Source organism: Anabrus simplex, chromosome 4 (assembly GCF_040414725.1).
Source record: "Anabrus simplex isolate iqAnaSimp1 chromosome 4, ASM4041472v1, whole genome shotgun sequence".
NCBI classification, from domain to species: domain Eukaryota; kingdom Metazoa; phylum Arthropoda; class Insecta; order Orthoptera; family Tettigoniidae; genus Anabrus; species Anabrus simplex.
In genome coordinates, this window is record NC_090268.1 from 394,235,021 (window position 1) to 394,259,319 (window position 24,299).

The 24,299-nt window shown below is 40.6% G+C and overlaps 1 protein-coding gene across 1 annotated transcript in view; it reads left to right on the plus strand.

The window, feature by feature from the left end:
• Positions 1-5,234: 5,234 nt before the first annotated feature.
• Positions 5,235-24,299, plus strand: part of LOC136872294 (probable cytochrome P450 49a1) — a 93,886-nt gene continuing 74,821 nt past the window's right edge. Inside the window, exon 1 of the mRNA XM_068227316.1 lies at positions 5,235-5,368. The gene's annotated coding sequence lies outside the window, so the exon portion shown is untranslated. The remainder of the gene's footprint in view (positions 5,369-24,299) is intronic.

Below are 24,299 nucleotides of genomic sequence, written 5' to 3' on the forward strand. Positions count from 1 at the left end.
ATACTCATAAAAACAATAATAATGATGTGGTAATAATTGGGGGAGATATAAACTTGCCTGAAGTTGAATGGAATGGAGCTGCAAGTGAAGCCCGTGAACAGAAACTGGCAAATAAGTTAATTTGGGAGGGAGGATTTACACAAGTAGTACAAGAACCAACTCGTCTCAATAACTTACTAGATGTATTCTTGGTTAAACCATGGTCAATTGTTGATAAAACTGGGTAATTGAAGGAATAGGTGACCATAAGGCTGTAATAATGGATGTAGGACTGGTACCAAAAAGGCTTAATAAGAGGGTCACACAAGACAAGAAATTGTACAGAAAAACTAAAGTTGATGAATTTGGGACTTACCTTAAGTCACAATTCAGTTGTTGGATAAGTGAAGGGAGTAATGTGGATACACTTTGGGCTAAATTCAAAGGAATCATTTGGGAAGGAGAGAAGAGATTTGTACGTGTTAAGAAGGGTAAAATGACCTCAGACCCTGTTTATTATACAAGGGAAATAAGAAAATTAAAAAGAAAATGTAGAATAGTAAACAGGAAAATCAAAGAAGCTAGGGAGAGTAGAGAAACTAGAAAACAGCTGATGAGGGAACTGAATAGAGTGAAAAAGGAAGCAAAAGAGAATTATATGATTGGCATTCTTCAAGAGCGTAATGACCACAAAGGGAAATGGAAAAAGCTGTATTCATATATCAGGAATCAAAAAGGAAAAGGACTCCAAATTCCTACAATGGTGGGAGAAGGGGGTGAACACTATTTAACAGATACTGAGAAAGCAAACCTCTTTAGTAGGGAATTCAGATATTCAGTAGATGATTGTCAGGAGTTGGAAACTGAAACAGAAGATACAGAAGGAGAGACACAGAGGGAAACAAGAAGCTTCTCATTCACAAATGAAGATATTTTCAGAGAAATCCAACTGCTTCAGCAAGGAATAGTAGCAGGAAGTGATCAAATTACTGGGGAGGTGTTAAAAAAAATGGGGTGGTACATAGTGCCTTATTTAAAATTTCTCTTTGACTATGTCATAAATAATAGTGTAATACCAAAGGAATGGAAGGAATATATAATAATACCAATTTATAAAGGAAAGGGTGATAAAAGGAAACCAGAGAACTACAGACCAATCACCCTGACCAGTATAGTTTGTAAAATACTGGAGAGTTTAATATCAAAGTACATCAGAGGGATATGTGATGATAAAAATTGGTTCATGAAGAGCCAGTATGGATTTAGAAAGAAATTTTCTTGTGAGGCACAACTGGTGGGATTTCAGCAGGACATATCAGATAAATTGGATTCAGGAGGCCAGTTAGATTGCATAGCCATAGATCTTTCCAAAGCCTTTGATAGAGTGGAACATGGAAAATTATTAAAGAAATTGGAGGGAATAGGACTGGACGTAAGGGTTACACGTTGGGTGAAAACATTTCTAAATTCAAGGGTTCAGAAAGTCAAAGTAGGAAATAACGTATCGCAGGAAGAGAAAGTTTGGAAGGGAATTGCACAGTGTAGTATAATCGGTCCGTTACTTTTCTTAATATACGTAAATGATTTAGGGAATAATATAACATCAAAAATAAGGTTGTATGCAGATGACATAATTGTTTATAGGGAAATAAATACCATTGAGGATTGTTCAGAATTACAAAGGGACCTTGAGAGTATCCAACAATGGGTTAAAGAGAATAATATGAAGGTTAATGGAGGCAAATCAACTGTTACAACTTTTACAAACAGGAGTTTTAAAACTGAATTTGAATATACTTTGGATGGGGTAGTTATCCCAAAAGATGGCAAGTGCAAATACTTAGGTGTAAAATTTGAAAGTAATTTGCACTGGAAGGGTCATGTGGATGACATTGTTGGGAAAGCATACAGATCATTACATGTCATAACGAGGCTACTTAAAGGATGCAACAAAGAATTAAAAGAGAAAAGTTACCTAAGTATGGTTCGTCCATTATTGGAATATGCAAACAGTGTTTGGGATCCTCACCAAGAATACCTAATAAAATAAACAGACAGTGTGCAGAGGAAAGCAGCAAGGTTTGTAACAGGGGATTTCAGGAGAAAGAGTAGTGTATCAGAAATGTTAAAGGAACTAGGGAGGGAAACTTTAAGTAAGAGAAGGGAGAAAACTAGACTTATAGGTTTATATAGAGCCTATACAGGAGAAGCAGCATGGGGAGATATCCGTGAGAGGCTTCAGTTGGAAAATAATTATATCGGCAGGACTGACCAAACCAAACCAAACCAAACCCCATGGCACTACAGCCCTTGAAAGGCCATGGCCTACCAAGCGACCGCTGCTCAGCCCGAAGGCCTGCAGATTACGAGGTTTCATGTGGTCAGCACTACGAAGCAGGACTGACCACAAATGTAAAATTAGAAGAAATTTTAGTAGAAGCGATTGGGGTAAATTTTCATTCATTGGGAAGGGTGTGAAGGAGTGGAACAGTTTACAAGGGGTAGTGTTTGATCCTTTTCCACAATCTGTACAGATATTCAAGAAGAGAATAAACAGCAACAGAGAAAATAAATGAAATGTTAGAGGGCATTCGACCAGTGCAGGTTAATGTAAATAAAAAATGTGTGTGAATAAATTAATTCCATCCCCTAGTCTAAGGAGTTTGGACAGCCAAAGTAGGGGACGGCCTGTAGGGGTGAAGTACAGTGGGGACTTCGAGGGCCCTGGGACCGCTACGGTAGCTGTGAAGGCCCTTCAGGAACTCTGAAAATTGGTGGCAAAAGGGGCCCTGGTTAAGACGCAGCAGGTCGTTATACTACTTAGGTTCCAGAATGGGTAAAGGAAAAAAAAAAGTAAATAAATGCAATGTAAATTTTAATCTTATACCAGTTGTACAGTAACATTTGAAGTAATTCCACATACTGTATATCAGTTGACTATATTTGTAAGTAGTACAGGATATATTATTAGTAGAATTTTGTAAACAATATAAATTTACTAAGGATGAGCTGTGTGTTTAATAGAAAAAGTTGTTAGCGTAAATTGTATAATATTGTATTATAGGAAAATTTTGTTCTCTTGTTAATTTAATATTTAGTAATTGACAATAATGTATTTTAGCGCACTATTTGTCACCGAGGTAGGCACCTCATTTGCAAATAAAGAGATTTTGATTTGATTTGATTTTGAAATGTATTATGATATAACAAAGACATTTCAGTGATATTTCGTAGAAGTCTATACTTTATTGCTGTGAAAGTCAATTTTTATTGCTAGTTGAATATATTTCTGACAAGGATAGTAAAGAGGTGTTGGACCCTGTTGCGGCTTCTATTTCGGATTCTTGTGATCATTCTGAGTCATCCAATGTCGTTCAGATACCGCCAGGTTTTAGTATTGACCCTCAAGTTACTCAATCTGGAAGACTAGTGAAAGCGCGCCGCATCGTTTGGATTTTTGTAAACAAAACAAAAAAACCTTGTCACTATGTTTAGTAACTTTTATTTCAGAAAATGAGGTTGAAAGATGTTGCAGCACCAGCACGAACCACATAACTATATTGTACTCCTTGGATCTCTTTGGGATGAGTGAGTGTTTTGTTTCATTATGTAATCTTCTTTGTACCCAGCCTATGTTTTAAATGCTCTGTTCATATAGAATGGTACGGAATAATAAAATATAGATCAAATAAAAAGGATAAAACGGGATATCTGCAGTTTAATCATATGATATTGGACAGCAGATTTAAGGCACACTGTAATAACGCGAGGAAGAAAACGACGACTGCTTACTGTAGTACAGATAGATGACGAAAGCCGGTTGCCTTGGTACCACAATGTCATTTTTTTTTTTTTTACAATTGGCTTTACGTCGCACGTACACATATAGGTCTTATGACGATGATAGGAAAGTGCCAGAAGTGTGAAGGAAGCGCCCGTGGTCATAATGAATGTACACTGATCCCGATAGCTGCAGTCGCTTAAGCGTGGCCAGTATCCAGTATTCGGGAGATAGTGGGTTCGAACCCCACTGTCGGCTGCCCCGAAAATGGTTTTTCGTGGTTTCCCATTTTCACACCAGGCAAATGCTGGGGCTGTACTTTAATCAAGGCCACAGCTGCGTCCTTCCCACTCCTAGCCCTTTCCTATCCCTATCTGTGTCGGTGAGACGTAAAGCAACTTTTAAAAGAACATTAAGGTACAGCCCTAGCAATCTCCTGGTGGGAAAATGGGAAACCACAGAAAACCATCTTCAGGGCTACTTATAGTGTCGATTTTCTGTCCACGCAAAATTGATAACGGTAATTCCGAATGAACCACAAGCCCATAAACATATCCTTGCTAAAATGAAATGTGACGGCCTCCCTCTGATGTCCTATGCCCATATAAAAATAACATTGCAGTGACTAACTATTGGTGTTAGTTTGTCTCCTCTGCTAGCACTCATCTTCGTCAGATGTCATTACTGCTGCAATTACAGAAACTAACCCCTTAAACGGTGTGTTCTTAACAGCTAGTTTAAGAATAAATCGTGCGATTCATTGTCCAACTCCGACTGGGTAGTCCGTCTGAGGGAAGTTATGGAAGATGTAACATTTGTGTGTGTGATAATATTCATCAATCAATTACCAAAGATCTGCATTTAGGGCTGTCGACCGTTTGGCAGATTCCCTATCACTCGTTTACCTAGTTAGTCCAGCTGAATTTCTAAATGGTTAGCTGGCTGACCTTTGGTCGCAGGTTTCCCGAGTTCGATTCCCGGCAGGGTGGGAAATTTAAACCACCATAGGTTAGTTTTGCTGGCACGGGGGCTGGGTGAATGTGTCGTCACCATCATAGTTTCATCCCCATCATGACGTGCAGATCCCCTACGGGTGTCAAATCAAAAGACCTGCACCTGACGAGCCGATCATGTACTCGGACACTCGCGGCACTAAAAGCCATAAACTATTCCATTTTTCCTAAATGAGTTGATAATTTATAGAACATCTCCCTTGCTTAATTATTACAATCCCGAACTCGTCCTCTTCTGAACGATTACTTTCTCCACTTTATCGTCATTAATTCCAACTTCATCTTACCATTGTGATCTTTCCTACTTTTGAAAACCCCACTCAAACCACCAGGTTATCTCTCCGCTGACAGCTCGGTACATGCTCCATAATCGAGCATCTCGTCTCGATACTCCCAAGTTATATTCTATGACCTCTAACAGTTTGCACAGTGATCAGTTGTTTTTTAAGAAGTATGGATGGGTGAAGGTCTTCTTATCTCGAATGTTGAGTCTGATAACGGCGCGTGTCAATGTAGCAGTTGTGTTAGCATGCCGAGATGAATTTAGTTCAGTGAAGAATAGTAACAGGTTCATTAGCCATCTTCCAGAAATACAGTGAGTAAAACAGTAATTTTATAAATATTGTACTTCTTTTATATTCATTAGCAGAAGTTTAGAGGAACTGTTAAATTGATTAGGGAATAGAATAATCATAACTTTGCAGTCTTAGACTGGATTGCTGAAGAATAAACTATTTGGTATGTGAACCTATGTATGCAAATGATGGAATTTTAAGCAGCCATGATTGAGGGAATTTCTACTACTTCCCTTTATAACCTGTAATAAAACTGATATTAGGAGGAAGATCTGTCAAGTTTTTATTGTACTCTGTATGTGTTAATATGAGGAAAGATCTTCATTGGGGTAATCACATAAATCGGATTGTAAACAAAGGGTACAGATCCCTGCAGATGGTTATGAGGGTGTTTAGGGGTTGTAGTAAGGATGTAAAGGAGAGAGTATATAATGTCTCTGGCAAGACCCAAACTAGAGTATGGTTCCAGTGTGTGGGACCCCCATTAGAATTACTTGAATCAAGAACTGGAAAAAATCTGAATGAAAGCAGTTCGATTTGTTCTGGGTGATTTCCGACAAAATAGTAGTTGGACAGAAATGTTGCAAAGTTTGCACTGGGAAGAGCTGGGAGAAAGAAGACGAGCTGCTCGACTGAGTGGTATGCTCCGAGCTGTCAGCGGACAGATGACATGGGAGAATATCAGTAGACGAATAAGTTTGAGTGGTGTCCTTAAAAGCAGGAAATATCACAATGTGAAGATATAGCTGGAATTCAAGGGGACAAATTGGGTCAAATATTCGTTTTAAGAAGAGGAGTTAGGGATTGGAATAACTTACCAAATGAGATTTCAATAAATTTCAATTTTTTTGAAAACATTTAAAAAAGGCTAGGAAAACAACAGATAGGGAATCTGCCACCTGGGCGACTGCCCTAAATGCAGATCAGGAGATGGATGGATGGATGGATGGATGGATGGATGGATGGATGGATGGATGGATGGATGGATGGATGGATGGATGGATGGATGGATGGATGGATGGATGGATGGATGGATGGATGGATGGATGGATGGATTGATTGTACAATCCAGATAGTTTTTTTCCACGTACACACTAAAAGAATTGCCGTTAATATTTGTTTGTTTGTCCAACCCATGTCCCGTTTCTCCACGGGTCGGGTATGGGGTGAGATGAATCTGTTGTGGCGGGTTTCTATGACAGGATTCCCTTCCTGACGTCAACCTCATCAGAGCAGTTAATGAGATGAAATGAATGGCGTGATATATTGTCGTTTAAGAATCAAAACCTCGTATCCCGCAAAGCTCTTTCCAACCATTATGTCCCTTACGTCCGGCCACGTCTCCGAGCCATTTGCGGATATACAGTCACTCAGACCAATTTACGTAGTGTTCAGTTTCCTTTGGTTACGGGTATGAACCTTACTATACACTACTGTAGAGATTTATGTTTGCATAACGTATTTACACATTCCTACAATATTCTGTATATAAGGTCCATTTTGCTTTACATACACGCATACCAAAAAGAACACAACGCAATTTGTTCTGATGGACTGCATATCCATATATCGTTGAGAGGCGTGACCAGTCTTAAGGAAGATAATGGACAGGAAGAGCATTGTGACATACGAGGTAGTGATTCTTAGTCGTCAATATGATAGTAGGAAGGGAGAGGGTGAAACCCGGTACCGGTAAATAGTTTACTTCTCTCGAAGAGCACCAAGGGGTCTGCTCAAGGCTTAACGTATCCAGGTTTTGGTACGAAAATTGTGATTAGAAATTGTATACCACCACCTCCCTTACCCTGTCGGGCAACGTTCTGATGGAGAAAATTTCTGAACCAGTGGGACTCTAACCGGATAACTACGGTGTCAGATCGTTTATACTTCAACGCCTTAAAGAACATGGCCACCAGGCGAGCTGGAATTGCCGTTAATATGAATTTAAATTAAAGAGACTCAAGGACTCCATTTAAGGTTAATAGGGGAGATTTACTTTTGCAACCTGTTTAAAGCCTCAGTAATACGAATAGGCTTCCAACGACTCTGGAATGGGAAACAACTAAAGCAGGAAGGTAGTGGGAGTAGCATTAATAATTGAGACTCAGTCACTCTCTAGACAGCAGTTAGTGTAGCTTGAACCCATCATCTCCCTAAAGCAAGTTTGTAGCTGTTTGAAGTGAACAATATGGGTATCATTCAGGTTACTCTTTCTCCACAAGATAATGAGTTTCAGCACCCAGAAACGCAAACCATGAAATGTTGTACAACATTACATCAGGAAATTTTTACAAATTTCCCATTGTACGTACACAGAAGGACGATAAAGGCTACTAAAAGGAAATGTGTAATTTTATTACGGATGAAGAAGGGGAACACTAAAAATGCTAAACTCTACGCTTACGGACGAGACTGTTACTTTATTTTGGTAAAGGAACTTGAAATAATCCTAAATTGTGAGGAGAAGAACTAGAGTAGGGAATGCAGGTGAAAATAAATAAATAAATAAATAAATAAATAAATAAATAAATAAATAAATAAATAAATAAATAAATAAATAAATAAATAAACGAATTAATTAAGCGCATAATTAAATAAATACATGTAAAACAAAAGTAATGGAATGCAGTAAAATTTATTTAACTGATGATGCAGAAAATACCATACCACATAGGAATGAAGTTTTCTTCCCAGCCCCTTGTCGAACTCGTTTCCGCTCCCATCTTAATCAGAAGAGTTCGCCTCAAGGAAGCGTACGAATATTGTTAATTGAACACCGGAATGATTAATGAAAGCAGAAGTACAGAAAGTTTGATGCAGCATTTAGACTTCCCCACGTTAGTTAAAACATTTTTAAGGAAGGAAATTTGCTCCTTTGAGTCTTAAATATTTACACTGGATATTTCTGAATATGTTTGCGTCCACCACTGTGCAATGTAGGAATTAAACGTGGACAGTGACTGGCCTAGAAAGAAGAACATAGGAAATGTCACCAATGAATGCTGATTGAATGATGGGCTACTGAAAGAAGTCAGTGTTTTGGGTAATTTGGTCCCAGGAAGAGATGTACAGGTAGGACATATATTGAAGCATAGAGGGCTGGTTCAATTGCTCTTGGAGGGATGTGTAAGGCCATGACATCAATTAGCATGTGCTTGATTAGATTTTTCATCCCTCATACTGCTCCCCAGATCCTGAGGCTGGTCGTGACTCACTCACTCACTCACTCCCTCCCTCCCTCCCTCCCTCACTCACTCTCTTTCACTGATCTTGATTTGATCACTTCCTTTCAGTACAATACAGTGCCAAGACGTATAAAGCCTTTAAAACAACGCCAAAACGATCTCCAAAGCAACTCTCTTTACAGTCTATAGATAATAATAATAATAATAATAATAATAATAATAATAATAATAATAATAATAATAATAATAATAATAATAATAATAATGTTATTTTATTTACGTCCTACTAACTACTTTTACGGTTTTCGGAGGCTCCGAATGCTGGAATTTTGTACCGCAGTAGTTTTTTAACCAGCCCGCAATTCTACCGACACGAGGCTGACGCATTTGAGCACCTTGAAATAACACCGTACTGAGCCAGGATCGAACCTGCCAAGTTGGTCAGCGCTTCAAGAGTCTGAGCCACTCAGTCCACCACAGGCTGTAGCGTTACTTACTGTCTCTTCATAAAACTTTCACACAACTGCCACGGATATTTCCCTCATTTCCGAGTATATCAGAAAAAGGTAGAGAACACATCGTGAAGGAACGATAACTTGAAGACGACGAGAGGGAGTCATGAAATATGGAAGGATGTGTAGCTTGAAGAAGACAAGAGGGAGTCATGAAATGAGGCGGGAACTATAGCTTGAAGAAGACAAGAGGGAGTCATGAAATGAGGCGGGAACTATAGCTTGAAGAAGACAAGAGGGAGTCATGAAATGAAGAGGGAACTATAGCTTGAAGAAGACAAGAGGGAGTCATGAAATGAGGAGGGAACTATAGCTTGAAGAAGACAAGAGGGAGTCATGAAATGAGGAGGGAACTATAGCTTGAAGAAGAGGGAGTCATAAAATGGAGGAGGGAACTATAGCTTGAAGAGGACAAGAGGGAGTCATGAAATGAGGAGGGAACTATAGCTTGAAGAAGACAAGAGGGAGTCATGCAATGAAGAGGGAACTATAGCTTGAAGAAGACAAGAGGGAGTCATGAAATGAGGCGGGAACTATAGCTTGAAGAAGACAAGAGGGAGTCATGAAATGAAGAGGGAACTATAGCTTGAAGAAGACAAGAGGGAGTCATGAAATGAAGAGGGAACTATAGCTTGAAGAAGAGGGAGTCATAAAATGGAGGAGGGAACTATAGCTTGAAGAGGACAAGAGGGAGTCATGAAATGAGGCGGGAACTATAGCTTGAAGAAGACAAGAGGGAGTCATGAAATGAAGAGGGAACTATAGCTTGAAGAAGACAAGAGGGAGTCATGAACTGAAGAGGGAACTATAGCTTGAAGAAGAGGGAGTCATAAAATGGAGGAGGGAACTATAGCTTGAAGAGGACAAGAGGGAGTCATGAAATGAGGCGGGAACTATAGCTTGAAGAAGACAAGAGGGAGTCATGAAGTGAGGCGGGAACTATAGCTTGAAGAACACAAGAGGGAGTCATGAAATGAGGAGGGAACTATAGCTTGAAGAAGACAAGAGGGAGTCATGAAATGAGGAGGGAACTATAGCTTGAAGAAGAGGGAGTCATAAAATGGAGGAGGGAACTATAGCTTGAAGAGGACAAGAGGGAGTCATGAAATGAGGAGGGAACTATAGCTTGAAGAAGACAAGAGGGAGTCATGAAATGAGGCGGGAACTATAGCTTGAAGAAGACAAGAGGAACTCATGAAATGAGGAAGGAACTATAGCTTGAAGAAGACAAGAGGGAGTCATGAAATGAGGAGGGAACTATAGCTTGAAGAAGAGGGAGTCATAAAATGGAGGAGGGAACTATAGCTTGAAGAAGACAAGAGGGAGTCATCAAATGAGGAGGGAACTATAGCTTGAAGAAGACAAGAGGGAGTCATGAAATGAAGAGGGAACTATAGCTTGAAGAAGACAAGAGGGAGTCATAAAATGAGGAGGGAACTATAGCTTGAAGAAGACAAGAGGGAGTCATGAAATGAGGAGGGAACTATAGCTTGAAGAAGACAAGAGGGAGTCATGAAATGAGGAGGGAACTATAGCTTGAAGAAGAGGGAGTCATCAAATGAGGCGGGAACTATAGCTTGAAGAAGACAAGAGGGAGTCATGAAATGAGGAGGGAACTATAGCTTGAAGAAGACAAGAGGGAGTCATGAAATGAGGAGGGAACTATAGCTTGAAGAAGAGGGAGTCATCAAATGAGGCGGGAACTATAGCTTGAAGAGGACAAGAGGGAGTCATGAAATGAGGCGGGAACTATAGCTTGAAGAGGACAAGAGGGAGTCATGAAATGAGGCGGGAACTATAGCTTGAAGAAGACAAGAGGGAGTCATGAAATGAGGAGGGAACTATAGCTTGAAGAAGAGGGAGTCATGAAATGAGGCGGGAACTATAGCTTGAAGAGGACAAGAGGGAGTCATGAAATGAGGCGGGAACTATAGCTTGAAGAACACAAGAGGGAGTCATGAAATGAGGAGGGAACTATAGCTTGAAGAAGAGGGAGTCATCAAATGAGGAGGGAACTATAGCTTGAAGAAGACAAGAGGGAGTCATCAAATGAGGCGGGAACTATAGCTTGAAGAAGACAAGACGGAGTCATGAAATGAGGAGGGAACTATAGCTTGAAGAGGACAAGAGGGAGTCGTGAAATGAGGAGGGAACTATAGCTTGAAGAGGACAAGAGGGAGTCATGAAATGAGGCGGGAACTATAGCTTGAAGAAGAGGGAGTCATGAAATGAGGAGGGAACTATAGCTTGAAGAAGAGGGAGTCATGAAATGAGGAGGGAACTATAGCTTGAAGAGGACAAGAGGGAGTCATGAAATGAGGCGGGAACTATAGCTTGAAGAACACAAGAGGGAGTCATGAAATGAGGAGGGAACTATAGCTTGAAGAAGACAAGAGGGAGTCATCAAATGAGGAGGGAACTATAGCTTGAAGAAGACAAGAGGGAGTCATAAAATGAGGCGGGAACTATAGCTTGAAGAAGAGGGAGTCATCAAATGAGGAGGGAACTATAGCTTGAAGAGGACAAGAGGGAGTCATGAAATGAGGAGGGAACTATAGCTTGAAGAAGACAAGAGGGAGTCATAAAATGAGGCGGGAACTATAGCTTGAAGAAGAGGGAGTCATCAAATGAGGAGGGAACTATAGCTTGAAGAGGACAAGAGGGAGTCATAAAATGAGGCGGGAACTATAGCTTGAAGAAGAGGGAGTCATCAAATGAGGAGGGAACTATAGCTTGAAGAGGACAAGAGGGAGTCATCAAATGAGGAGGGAACTATAGCTTGAAGAAGACAAGAGGGAGTCGTGAAATGAGGAGGGAACTATAGCTTGAAGAACACAAGAGGGAGTCATGAAATGAGGAGGGAACTATAGCTTGAAGAAGACAAGAGGGAGTCATAAAATGAGGAGGGAACTATAGCTTGAAGAAGACAAGAGGGAGTCGTGAAATGAGGAGGGAACTATAGCTTGAAGAAGACAAGAGGGAGTCATAAAATGAGGAGGGAACTATAGCTTGAAGAAGAGGGAGTCATCAAATGAGGAGGGAACTATAGCTTGAAGAAGACAAGAGGAACTCATGAAATGAGGAAGGAACTATAGCTTGAAGAAGACAAGAGGGAGTCATAAAATGAGGAGGGAACTATAGCTTGAAGAAGAGGGAGTCATCAAATGAGGAGGGAACTATAGCTTGAAGAAGACAAGAGGGAGTCATAAAATGAGGAGGGAACTATAGCTTGAAGAAGACAAGAGGGAGTCATAAAATGAGGCGGGAACTATAGCTTGAAGAAGAGGGAGTCATCAAATGAGGAGGGAACTATAGCTTGAAGAGGACAAGAGGGAGTCATGAAATGAGGAGGGAACTATAGCTTGAAGAAGACAAGAGGGAGTCATAAAATGAGGCGGGAACTATAGCTTGAAGAAGAGGGAGTCATCAAATGAGGAGGGAACTATAGCTTGAAGAAGACAAGAGGAACTCATGAAATGAGGAGGGAACTATAGCTTGAAGAAGACAAGAGGGAGTCATAAAATGAGGAGGGAACTATAGCTTGAAGAAGAGGGAGTCATCAAATGAGGAGGGAACTATAGCTTGAAGAAGACAAGAGGGAGTCATGAAATGAGGAGGGAACTATAGCTTGAAGAAGACAAGAGGGAGTCATCAAATGAGGAGGGAACTATAGCTTGAAGAAGACAAGAGGGAGTCATAAAATGAGGCGGGAACTATAGCTTGAAGAAGAGGGAGTCATCAAATGAGGAGGGAACTATAGCTTGAAGAGGACAAGAGGGAGTCATGAAATGAGGAGGGAACTATAGCTTGAAGAAGACAAGAGGGAGTCATAAAATGAGGCGGGAACTATAGCTTGAAGAAGAGGGAGTCATCAAATGAGGAGGGAACTATAGCTTGAAGAGGACAAGAGGGAGTCATAAAATGAGGCGGGAACTATAGCTTGAAGAAGAGGGAGTCATCAAATGAGGAGGGAACTATAGCTTGAAGAGGACAAGAGGGAGTCATCAAATGAGGAGGGAACTATAGCTTGAAGAAGACAAGAGGGAGTCGTGAAATGAGGAGGGAACTATAGCTTGAAGAACACAAGAGGGAGTCATGAAATGAGGAGGGAACTATAGCTTGAAGAAGACAAGAGGGAGTCATAAAATGAGGAGGGAACTATAGCTTGAAGAAGACAAGAGGGAGTCGTGAAATGAGGAGGGAACTATAGCTTGAAGAAGACAAGAGGGAGTCATAAAATGAGGAGGGAACTATAGCTTGAAGAAGAGGGAGTCATCAAATGAGGAGGGAACTATAGCTTGAAGAAGACAAGAGGGAGTCATAAAATGAGGAGGGAACTATAGCTTGAAGAAGACAAGAGGGAGTCGTGAAATGAGGAGGGAACTATAGCTTGAAGAAGACAAGAGGGAGTCATGAAATGAGGAGGGAACTATAGCTTGAAGAAAAGACGGAGTCATGAAATGAGGAAGGAGGATTCACTTATATCAGAGAGTTGGATGGAAACCAAACGTGAAGGCCTACGGTATCGAAAGCTCATAAAATTGATGAACAATAATATTACATTGACTACTGTTTGTTGTATTGTACTTTGTCTCTTCTACCACCATTCATCTCGTTAGAATGAACCGTAAGAGAGATTCGTCGATTTTTAAGATTTAGCACCCCTCTAAAGCAACACTCCCTATGAAAAAAATTCTACTCGATCTTATTCTGAATAGAAATACCAAGTTTAATTAAAATCCTTCCATCAATTTTACCGTGATACTGTAATAGATACTAGCAATCAATTAATTGACCTCGACATGGGTCGTTACAATTAAGTCAGTAGTCTTGTCAGAATACAACAATAACCGATTGGATTGTCGTAGTACTAACCAATGCTGTCATATGAAATACTCGATCGAATGAAAAACCGCAGTTTATATCACTTTGCACGATCAGAACTACGCTGGAGTTCTAACACAGCGGTAGCAATTTTTAGGGGTTCAAGGGCCACATTGGAAACCTTAGTCATGACCGGGGGCCGCACTTGATAATAGTTCAATTGTATTTATTTATTTATTTATTTATTTATTTATTTATTTATTTATTTATTTATTTATTTATTTATTTATTTATTTATTTATTTTATGCCTTTGTATGTGGCGAAGTTAGGGCTCACGGCCCTCTCTGAAAATAGATCAGAAGTTCCAGTATGAAATAATATGTTTAGTTCAATTAAAGTGAAGGTTTGATCATTTTAATTGCGTACAACACTATTTTAGAATTGTATAAAAGAGTGAAGTTCGGATTTTAAATGTAAAGAAATACCAGATAGTCTATTCAGACCAAGCGAATACTTAAGAAGAGGAAATAGTATTAAAGAATGAATTAGTTCTGACTTGGATCTATAATGGGTGTAGGCCTATAAATTAATATTTTTTTGAACGAGCTATGAAGTGCTTTTTAACTTTTCTTCGCATTATTTCTCAAAATGGTCTTGCGGGCCGCAAAATAGGGCTTCACGAGCCACATGCGGCCCTCGCCGCCATTTGGACCCCTGTTCTAACAGTTCCAAGTTGCAGAACCGCAATGACACTACCCTGCTGTTTTCCGTTAAGTGTGGAACCCCTCACACTCCCCTGCCCCCTCCCGTATTCCCAACAGTGTCTCAGAGCAGGGATCAATCAGATAGAACACTATGATGAACCGGTGAGTCACGTACCAGTAGTTATCGAAACATGTATAAATCAGGGGAATGGCATGCTAAAACTGAAAGTTATCTAACTCCCCAGTTACTTTCAACCAATATTCAAGTAGGCTGTTGTGCTCGGGTTTGGAACTCCTTTACCACACGTGGCACGAAGCCGTAATGCCATATATCGGAGATGAGTGGCAGTAGAAGATACAAAGTACAACACAACAAACAGTAGTCAGTGTAATATTCATCAATTTTATGAGCTTTTGATACTGAAGTGTTCACATTAAGTTTTCATCCTCCTTTCTCTTTTCAGGACTCTCTCTTATTTTCTTCATGCTACCAATCCTTCAATAAATTTTTCTCATTTTGAATGTCTTCTTCACAATTTTCCTTGTCGATATGGGCTCGTGACCTCAAGGTATTTCATCTTAGACCAATCACCACAAATGCGAACACCATCATCAGTAACACGATTGAGCAATAGTTCATTGTTAGTGATGTTTGTCGTTGTTATAGATTGAGCTATTTTTCCGTGGTGCGCGTACAAACATACACACAGAGAGAGAGAGAGAGAGGTATGACGGAAAATTGAAAAGGTATTGCCTTCTTACTGTGGCCACTTCCGACACAGTAATACCATTCATTTTGGGCAATGCACAGAACAATCACATTTTAGGCCTTCCATTTCACCGAGCGTGAATAAAATTGTTTATAATCTAGTCTGTAGTGCCTTATTATCAGAATTTATTTACCTATTTTTCATTAAATTCCCTTTAGCCGTTGTCTCTTGATGCGTGTACAGACAGACAGACAGACAGACAGACAGACAGACAGACAGACAGACAGACAGACAGACAGACCGACCGACCATTAAAAACTGCATTTCCTTCTTCGTGTGGACGCGACCGATACAGAAATACATTTTGTTCGAATTCCGAGCGATTCACAGACAAAACACTTAGGCCTGTTTTATATACATAGATGAAATGAAATGGCGTATGGCTTTCAGTGCCGGGATGTGTCCGAGGACTTCGGCTCGCCAGGTGCAGGTCTTTTGATTTGACTCCGGTAGGTGACCTGCGCGTCGTGATGAGGATGAAATGATGATGAAGACGACACATCAACACAGTCCCCATGCCACGGTAATTAACCAATTATGGCTAAAATCCCCGACCTTGCCGGGAACCGAACCCGACACCCATGTGACCAAAGGCCAGTACGCCAAACACTTAGCCATGGAGCCGGACGATTTAGGATGAATTATAAGAATAACAAGAATAATTAACTTACATGCCCATTGCAGTTTTTAATGGAAAAGGATCGAGTTCATTTAAGGCTATTTTTTGTTTTTTCACTTAGATATATTAAACTGGCGAAAGTGCACCTTGCTATGTTGAAAGTAACAATGTCTGCATGTGTTGTATGCGAGAAACATGAGGAAGTTTCACTCCATACTGAGAAGAAGAAAAGATTTAAGTTCAGAGACATTTCTAATACTGATACTTGTATCTATTGCTAAAATAAACTTTCTTCCTCTGATTGACGGATGTGAAGTTGTTAATGTGCGATTACATGGTGTTCATTGATTTGTTAGTTTGGCTCACTATCTGTTCCCAAGAACAGTGAATTCGACATGTACACTTTTATGTGATTTACGTAAAATTTGATTAAATAATAGATTAGTACACTCATGTTCATAAAAAACAGAACACCTTGAAAGACTACAGGTAGGAAGTTCATATTCACATGACATGTTCATTAGTATGTTTCGCAGAAACGATTAGCATTTCAGTTGCATTGGTTCAGCATGTGTCATGTTGCCTAGTAGGCCTAGTAAGCGTGATGGCATCGACGCGTATAAGGCGCGAATGGCGTCCTGGGGTATAGCCATCTATGCTGCATTTACCTGGTTACACAGTTCATCTTTGGTGGTTGGCATTGGATCACAGCGTCGCACCCGTCGTTTCACCATATCCCACACATTTTCGATTGGCAACAAGTTCGGTGATCGGGCGGACAATGACAACAGTCTGACATCCTGTGACAACAAGAAGGCACGTGTTCGCGCATTTTCCTGCTGAAATATGGCGTCCGGGGTGTCGTGCAGAAAGGGTATGGCTACAGGTCGCAGGATGTCATTTAGGTAGGTCAAACTGGTCACAGTGTCCTGGACACGCACCAACTGTGAATTGTGGTTGTACCCAATAGCACCCCACACTATAAGTCCTTGAGTTGGTGCTGTATGTCTTGTGCGAATGTAGTCAATGTGATGCCTCTCCCCTCGTCTGCGGTGAACCAAAATGCGGCCATCATTTTTAAATAAACAGAACATGGATTCATCCGAAAATGCTATCTGCTGCCATTCCTGTCTCCAGTGACGTCATTCCATATACCATTGCAGTCTAGCATGTTTATAAACATTACTCAAAGGTAGGCGGAGAAGTGGACGACGTCCCGGTAACCCAGACAGTAACAAATGGCGACGGACTGTCGCTCTTCATAGTGTACGATGTGTTACACTGTTCCACTGTTGTGCCAGAGCCGAGGAGGACGCAGATCTGTCCTGCAATGCCTTTCAGATCTTCTCGCTGGATGATCTGGGTGGTGCGACCAGACCCATATCGTCGTGATCTACGGCCTTCTGTGAACCATTCTGTACACACCCGACATACTTCGTCCCACACGAGCAGCAATTTCCCGGTTGGATGCATCATGTTCTATCAGGCCAATAATGCGCAATCTTTCAAACTCACGCGTTTGACGGTACGGTTGTCGCATACGTCTGCGAGGCATCCTGCACGTCTGCTCAAGTCACGTTGATCCATTACCTTCGGTTTATAGCGACGAGAGCAGCTGGCACATTTTACCAGTTGGTGGTTGTGCGCCGAGATATCGGTGTTGACCTTGAACCTGGTTCAAATGCTAATTATTTCTTCAGAACATACTGATAAAAATGAAATGGCGTATGGCTTTTAGTGCCGGGAGTGTCCGAAGACATGTTCGGCTCGTCAGGTGCAGGTCTTTCGAGTTGACTCCCGTAGGCGACCTGCGCGTCGTGATGAGGATGAAATGATGATGAAGACAACACATACACCCAGCCCCCGTGCCACTGGAATTAACCAATTAAGGTTAAAATCCCCGACCTGGTCGGGAATCGAACCCGGGGCCCTCTGAACCGAAGGCCAGTACGCTGACCGTTCAGCCAACGAGTCGGACTGAACATACTGATGCACTTGTCCTTTGAATATGAACTTCCTATCTCTAGTCTTTCAAGGTGTTCTGGTTTTTATGAGTGTAGAATCCTCCGTGGCTCAGGTGGCAACACGCCGGCCTTCCACCGCTGAGGTCCATTGTTCAAATCCCGGTCACTCCACGTGAGTTTTTTGTTGGGCAAAGCGGAGGCGGGATAGGTTTATCTTCGGGTACTCAGGTTTCCCCTGGCATCTTTCATTCCAGAAATACTTTCCAAAATCGTTTCATTTCATCAGTCAGTCTTTAATCTTTGCCCCAGTGGAAAGCAACAGGCTTCGGCAGCTGACACAATTCCTGTCCTCGCCGGTAGATCGGGGATTGATTTATTCCATTTTTGACCCGGTCAAAAGACTGGGAACAGTTTGAAGATTTACATTTACATTGAATTAGTAAATATAATTTTAAAACAAAGTAATTATAAACTTAAATATGATTATTTTATTTTAGAAATAAAGGCAGTGAATTATTTCCTGAAAACGGCATGCAAGTGGCAAGTAGTTAAGCCCATATTTTTACCAAAATTTTATATCTTAAAACATGTTACCCAATATTTTATTAATTATTATCAGTCATCTTGGCAGAGGAAGGTATTTGATGGGGATGAAATAAGGGAGACATTAGAGATGTACTTCCTTTTTCCTTCTCCTGAAAAGTGAGATAATGAGGCTTAGTTCTTTTCTTCAACGACCGATTCAATTACATTACCATGATTTCCAGAAACTTATATTTATGAAAGAGGAAATGTATCTATTAACTAGATGTACCTAAACAATTTCCATCCACTTAAAAAGGAATAATATCCTCCCGCACTCTCAGTTTGAGGTGGCAGTAAGTCTGATATTGCTTTCACTCACTTACGCCAGTCCTTACCCTTTCATTTTTCATATACGGCCTAACATAAATATTGCTTGTTCTTTGCTGACATCCAAAATAGTGTATTTGGTGAAGCCTACGAAGTCGATCACTTTCCAATAATTTCAACAACCGAAGTGAAATCTATGGTGCAGGCGATTGTTGATTTGATATGGAAAATTTTAGATTCCCAGTTTTAATAAAAGGAATTGGTGGAGAAGCATGCTGTTCACGAACGCAAATCGAAGATCAGACAAAGTGGTTATCAATTTGTAATTCCAAGGGAAATAATGAGGCTATCAGCGACCTGAACGATTTAAAAGGAAAGGGTAGGTCACACAGTGTCAGTCCTGAATCTAAAGGAGCAAAGCCATACGGCTATGAAGCCTCTATAGATGATTGCAACGCAAGGGCTTTCATTATTTGGAAACTCGGCACTAAGTGGGAGAAAGAGTGGCAGGGCCTCTGTCTACCTTTGCCCCGGCAATTAACCTGTTACTAATTTTTGGTACAGATTAATTAACCTTATGATTGTGTACCTCTATACACGTAGAACTCTTGCTTCTAAACGTTTCGTCTTTTTGACGGAGAAGCGAACCCACTTCATTCGAGGGAACCGAGCTAACCTTCACAGCATTGCTAGGCAACCCCATAAGACCCTTTCTACGCAATGGAATTACACTCATGTTCATAAAAAACCGAACACTTTTAAAGATTAGAGATAAAAAGTTTATATTCACAGGACATGTGCATTGGTATGTTCTGCAGAAATGATTACCATTTGAAACATGTCGGCCCTAAGGTTCAAGGTCCAAGTCGATATCTCAGCGCAGCACCACCGACTGGTAAAATGTGCCTGTGGCTCTCCTTCTCGCTATAAACCGGAGGTAATGGATCAGTGTGACTTGAGCAAACGTGCAGATGCCTCGTAGACGTATGCGAGAACCGCACCGTCAAATGAGTGAGTTTGAAACAGGGCGTAGTATTGGCATGAGAGAACGTGATGCATCCATCCGGGAAATTGCTGCTCATGTGGGACGAAGTGTGTCGGCAGTGCGACGGGTGTGTACACAATTGTTTACAGAAGGCCGTAGAACACGACGAAATGGATCTGGTCGCACCACCCAGACCACCCCTTGAGAAGATTGACACCTCGTCCGAATGGCATTGCAGAGCAGATCTGCGTCCTCCTAGACTCTGGCGCAACAGAGGAACAGTGTAACACATCGTGACAGTCCGTCGTCGTTTATAACGGTCTGAGTTACCGGCGCGTCGTCCACTTCTTCGCCTACCTTTGACTAAAGTTCATAAACATTCTAGACTGCAATGATGTATGGAACGCGACACTGGGGACATCAATGGCAGCAGATAGTGTTTCCGGACGTATCCAGGTTCTGTTTGTTTGAAAATGAAGGCCGAATGTTGGTTCGCCGCAGTCTCGGTGTGAGACATCACATTGACTGCATTCGCACAAGACATACAGCGCCAACTCAAGACCATATGGTGTGGGGTGATATTGGGTACAACCACAAAATCACAGTTGGTGCGTGTCCGACACCCTGCGACCCGTAGCCATACCCTTCCTCCACGACACCCCAGACGCCATATTTTAGGAGGTCAATGCGCGACCACATGTTGCTGCACGAACACGTGCCTTCTTCATGTCACAGCATGTCAGACTGTTGCCGTGGTCCGCCCGATCACCGGACTTGTCGCCAATCGAAAATGTGTGGAATATTGTAAAACGGCGTGTGTTGCGCTCTGACCCAGTGCCACCACCAAAGGAGAACGGAACCAGGTGAATGCAGCATAGATGGCTACACCCCAGGTCACCATTCGCGCCTTATACTCGTCGATGCCGTCGCGTATGGAACACCTTATCAGTGCCCATGGAGTACCCAGTGCCTACTAGGCAACAGGACACATGTCAAACCTAGGTGACTGAAATACTCATCGTTTCTGTTGAACATACTAAAGAACATGTCCTGTGAATATGAACTTCATACCTCTAGTCGTTCAATGTGTTCCGTTTTCTATGAACGTGAGTGTGTATAAATGTAGGTAATTTTGGATTCGCCATGTTTCAGGCGCTATCAATGTACAGATATGCCAATCGTGCATTAATTGGTTCTGCTTAGTCATCGAAAGGTCTATCTCCGTATTAATATATTTTATTATTTTTGTAAAATTTATAGAAGACTGATACTACTGTATACAAAGAGAGAAATCTATGAAATACAACTAGTACCGGCAATCAAAATTAATATAAAATTTAAATGTTAAGGTTTGTTGCTTTACATAATTGTATTAGGACATCTCAATTGTCTTCTGCTTGCTGCTAGTTTTAGGTGGTACTATCTCAAGACAGGTCTTATGGTAATGGCTGCGAACCCAACTCATTTTGTCATTTAGATAAAATCACAATGAATGCTCAGCGCCTTATCAGATGTCTTCTCTTCCATCGAGGAGATATGCAATTCTGTCTTATTTCTAAAGACGATATCTCTATTGCTAACACTTTTATTATTATCATCGTCATCATCATCATCATCATCATCATTCCAATATCGTGACACAAGGTGAGAAATGTCTTGAATAGTAGATGCCCACTTTTAAATAGCAGCGTTGAAGTTGGAGAAAGAGCCTTTGGATATTACTACTTGTGAATGTAATCGATTCAAAAGTGCTGCCTTTTCAACCGTCATAGTAAGGGAATGATTTAAAGTAAGGTGCCTGCCTAATGTTCCTTCTTCTTTTCTTTGCTGCTTGCGGTTTAAAATCGCGCTAACACATTGCAGGTTTTTGGTGATGCAAGGATGACAGATGGTTAGAACTGAGAAGGTAGCGACTGTAGCTTTAATTAAGGTACAGCCCTAGCATTTCCCTGGCGTGAAAATGGGAAACCACGGAAAATCTTCAGGGCTGCCACGGCTGGATTCGAACCCACCATCTTCTGAATGCAAGTTCACGCTACACGACCCAAACAGCCCTGTTCTAATGACTTCAATTGATATCATACAACAAAATACAATAAAATATGTTACAAATATTCATTAGTAAAACCGAATCGTACACAAGTTTATCCAAAGAGAAGGTTATTGAATAGAGTCTTAAAGTGAAACTAAATATGGGTTACAAGTACAATGCAATGATGACATCAAACTTGAACTGTTGAGTGAAACGTACTATTTTTAAATAATATAAATGGACCTTTTTTTTTCTATTCTGGGTAAATACATTATCTCCATCGATAACCAAAGCCTGCCTCGTGCCCAAGATTGTTATGGCGTGAAGTCTACCTGGTCTGACACTGAGGTTAGCCGGTTCTAGTCCAGTTATTCGAAGAAAATATTACCATCTGAATGTTTGCCGGCAGGGAAGGTAACGTGGTGGTATACAATTTCTAATCACTAGATTGCTTGCCAAAAGCTTGGATTAAATTCCAAACCTCTTCGCAGAGCTCATATAGAGTGAGGTCATATGACGCTGCTGATGGTGACGTAATGCCTTGAGCAGCCTCTTGGTACTATTTTATAGGAGAAGGCAACGTATTTTACCCTCTCCCTTCACGCCTCATTCATTTCATGAACTCCTCTGATGAGGTTGACGTCAGGAAGGGCATCCGCTCGAAATACTCTCTACGAAGATTTATCTCACTTCCTTCCCGACCGCGATGAGAAACAGGACAAGGGTTGGACACACAAGGACGAGACAGAAAGCCTTTCGTTTTTGTAGGTGTTTCTATTGTAGAGATATGATTCGACTGAATTCCGTATACTTGGTCCTTTCTCGACAAAATGCCTTTCACTCAATACTGTGATATTGTCATTTTGTGGCATATGATACTATTGGCATAAGATTGAACTGAGTCCCCTCTCTGGTTTGAAGTTTTCGAGTATTGAATATTATAACAGATAGAAGACAATCGTTAATCGTTAATCTTTCAATCAATCATCAGTCACTACTGATCTGCATATAGGGCAGTCGCCCAGGTGGCAGACTTCCTATCTGTTGTTTCCTTAGACTTTTCGTAAATGATTGGAAAGAAATTAGAAATTCATTGAATATCTCCCTTGGCAAATTGTTCCAATCCGAACTCCCCTGCCTATAAACGAATATTTGCCCCAACTTTTCCTCTTGAATTCCAACTTTATCTTCATATTGTTATCTTTCATGCTTTTAAAGATATCACTCAATCTTTTTCGTCTACTAATGTCATTTGACGCCATATCTGCACTGACAGCTCGAAGCATGACACTTAATCGAGCAGCTCGTCTCCTTCCTCCCAAGTCTTCCTAGCACAAACGTTGCAACATTTTTGTAATGCTACTCATTCAGTGCAGTGAGTTTGTCATTTTGGAGCAAGTTGAAGCATTGACATAATCTAGTGGCATTAGACTGAAACAAATTCCAGTTCATATAACGCAACGGAAGATATAATAATTAAACCTCAGGGAAAATTAGACTCAGGAAATTATACTCTTGAAGTTAAAGGAATATAATCAAACTGTTTTATCAGTTACCTTACAGACAGAGAACAATTTATGTCCTTTAATAATTTGAACAGTATCCCATTGCCTATAAATGTAGGTGTACTTCAAGGTTCTGTACTAGTTCCCATTCTATTCCTCATATTTCTGAATGATATAGGATCACTAAAATTGTACGGACGATTATCCATTTTTCTGATGACACTAGCGTGTTTTACACGGACATTTCTCCGGATAACGTTGAAATCATTATGCAGTCCGATATTACTTTACATCAGAATTGGCTTCTTGTAAATCGTCTAACTATTAATCTGACTAAAACAAATTATATAATCTTTCATAAAACAGCATACAGGCTTTCTCTGCAAATTACACTCAATAATTTATGACTGCAAAATACCTAGAGCTAGGGCAACAAATTTCCTAGGATTAATTCTCGACGAATTCCTCTGTTGAGTGATCAGGTTCAGGCAATATATAATAAAATTACGGCAGCAATTGGCGTTCTAATAGACTTAAATACAAACCAACTAACACTCTACAAAAGATTATTCATCACGCTCTTATTCATAGTCATATACTTTATATGGTACATATCTGGGCATGTTGCATTAAAGAGCTATACTAAAATACTTTTTATGCTACCTACATTGACACCAGTAGCTTATCTATACCAACATTGTAATGTTCTTCCACTTGAGGCTTTACGTCAGAAAGCTACAGCTGTGATGGTCTATACGTTGAAAAATAATTTGGTTCACTCCAGTACTTAATGTGTGACAAATTCTGACATACATTCATACAATACAAGAGGTAACAATAAAATTCACATTGAATTAATTAACTCAACTAAACATGGCAACAAATCTGTATGGTGCTAATCAGCACATGTGTATAGCTCACTTCTTGAACATATTCGACAGGCTGCTTCATTTTCTGTGTTTAAGCAGAAACTTGCAAAACATTTACATAAGATGCTA